Source organism: Schistocerca piceifrons, chromosome 8, assembly GCF_021461385.2.
Source record: "Schistocerca piceifrons isolate TAMUIC-IGC-003096 chromosome 8, iqSchPice1.1, whole genome shotgun sequence".
In the NCBI taxonomy this organism is placed as follows: Eukaryota; Metazoa; Arthropoda; class Insecta; order Orthoptera; family Acrididae; genus Schistocerca; species Schistocerca piceifrons.
In genome coordinates this window covers 96,384,930-96,386,982 of record NC_060145.1, presented here as the reverse complement: position 1 = coordinate 96,386,982, position 2,053 = coordinate 96,384,930, and positions in this window count along the sequence as shown.

The following is a 2,053-nucleotide window of genomic DNA, read 5'->3' as shown; positions in this document are numbered from 1 at the left end:
TGTCACATGTGCTCTGTGACATTCCACATTCCTGAGATAAACGTCGAACAGACGTCGCAGGAGAGGCCAACAATCGTTGTTTCACATCAGTCACATTTTCTTCCAATACCGGCGGTCGTCCCCAGCCATGAAGATCCAACACCGTTCCACTGCTCTCCATCTTGTTCACTGACTTTTGTATGCAGCATTTAGACGATATATGACGGTCACCAAACCGTTCAACAAACATTCATTGACATGTCTTAATGGAAACAGTAATCCAATATGTTTCACAAGAAACACGCGCTCTTCGACAGAATATCGAAATGTTGTCACTAAACACTGAACACTGAGCTCCAGCCACAGGAACGCACGAAAACACACTGTTGCACTAAATGATGTTGTAGAGCGCAGTGTTGCCACGTCAAACATCACAAATTACACGGTGCGGAATTGATACACATGCTTGTGGGGCCTCTTTCGAGTGGGACATTCTGTACTTTCCTGCATTGTTGCAATCATTGTTCAGACATTTGTCACAACGGGGAACCAACTTTCCTGTGCCCTCTTCATAGAAAGAGGCCCACAGTGAAGACAGCCACTGCTGAACACCGTTCTCGCGTCGTCATCGCTGACAAAAACCCTTCCTCCAGAATCACGCCTCAAGTTCAAGAACTAATGGTAGTCCGAAGGCGCGAGGTAGCAGCTGTACAGCGGATAACCAAACTGCTCCCAACCGAATTGCTGAATAACGTTTTGAGTGACTCCAGCAGAAAGGGGGGCGAGCACTGTCATGAAGCAACACAATGCCTTGACGTTCATACCAAGCAGTACTGCCCCAACCTCACAGCTTCTCACTGCCACTTTTTCTTGAACTTGAAGCATGATTTTGGAGGAAAGTGTTTTGACAGCGGCGGCCACGCAAAAAACGGTGATCAGTAGTAGATGTCTTCACTGGCACCATCTTTCTATGAGGAGAACAGAAAAGTTGGTTCCTCACTATGATAAAGTCCGAACAATGGTGGCAACTATGCAGCAAAATAGTTTAAGATATGCTCTTTCTTGTAAAAATAAATTTTCGTTTGAAAAAATGTTTTGTGAGATTTTTTTTCCAAGACGGTACTTACTTTCCGGATATGCCTTTTATAATGAAGCACTGCATGAAAAATGTTGAACAAATATTCAGTCACATCTTGACATGGTTTAAAAGTAGTGCAGAGATTGAAAACGCGCTTTAAATCTTCAGAAATGTAAAATTGCGCACTTCACAATACGAAAATAAGTATTATCCTATGACTACAATAGTAATGAGTCGCAGTGGGTATCAGAAAATACATACAAATATCTCGGTTTACAACTTTGTAAAAATAGGAAATGGAACGATCACATACTCAGCTGTAGGTGAAGCAGGTGAGAGACTTCAGTACTCTGAGAAAATGCAATTGGTCTGCAGACGAGACTGCTTAGAAAACACTCGTGCCATCTATCCTGAACTATTGATCGGGTGTGTGGGACCCATACGAAATAGGACTAGAAAGGGCTGTTAAACGCACACAAAAGAGGATAGCGCATAGGGTCGCAGGTTTGTTTGACCGATGGGAGTGCTCAAAGGAGATGCTGAGAAACCTGAATTGGCAGACGCTGGAGGATAGAAGCCAACCAGCCCACGAATGTCTGTTTACAAAGTTTCTAGAACCAATGATTAGGAAGTGGATATTCTTCAGCCCGTCACATACCGGATTATCGGAATCTAGGACATACTTTATAGGTACTAGTTTACTGCTCCCGAAGGGACTGCGAAAACAATATACTAATTAAAGAGCGCACAGAGGCATTTGTGCAATCATTTTTCCAACGCTGCACATGCAAATGGAACGGGAAGATGTCCTCGTAAATGATACACCTTCTGCCAAGAAAGTGGTTTGCAGTGTATGGATACGGTTGTTGTGGTGGTCTCCAGTCCGGAGACTGGTTTGATGGAGCTCTCCCTGCTACTCTACCCTGTGCAAGGTTCTTCATCTCCCAGTACCTACTGCAACATACATCCTTCTGAATCAGCTTAGTGTATTCATCT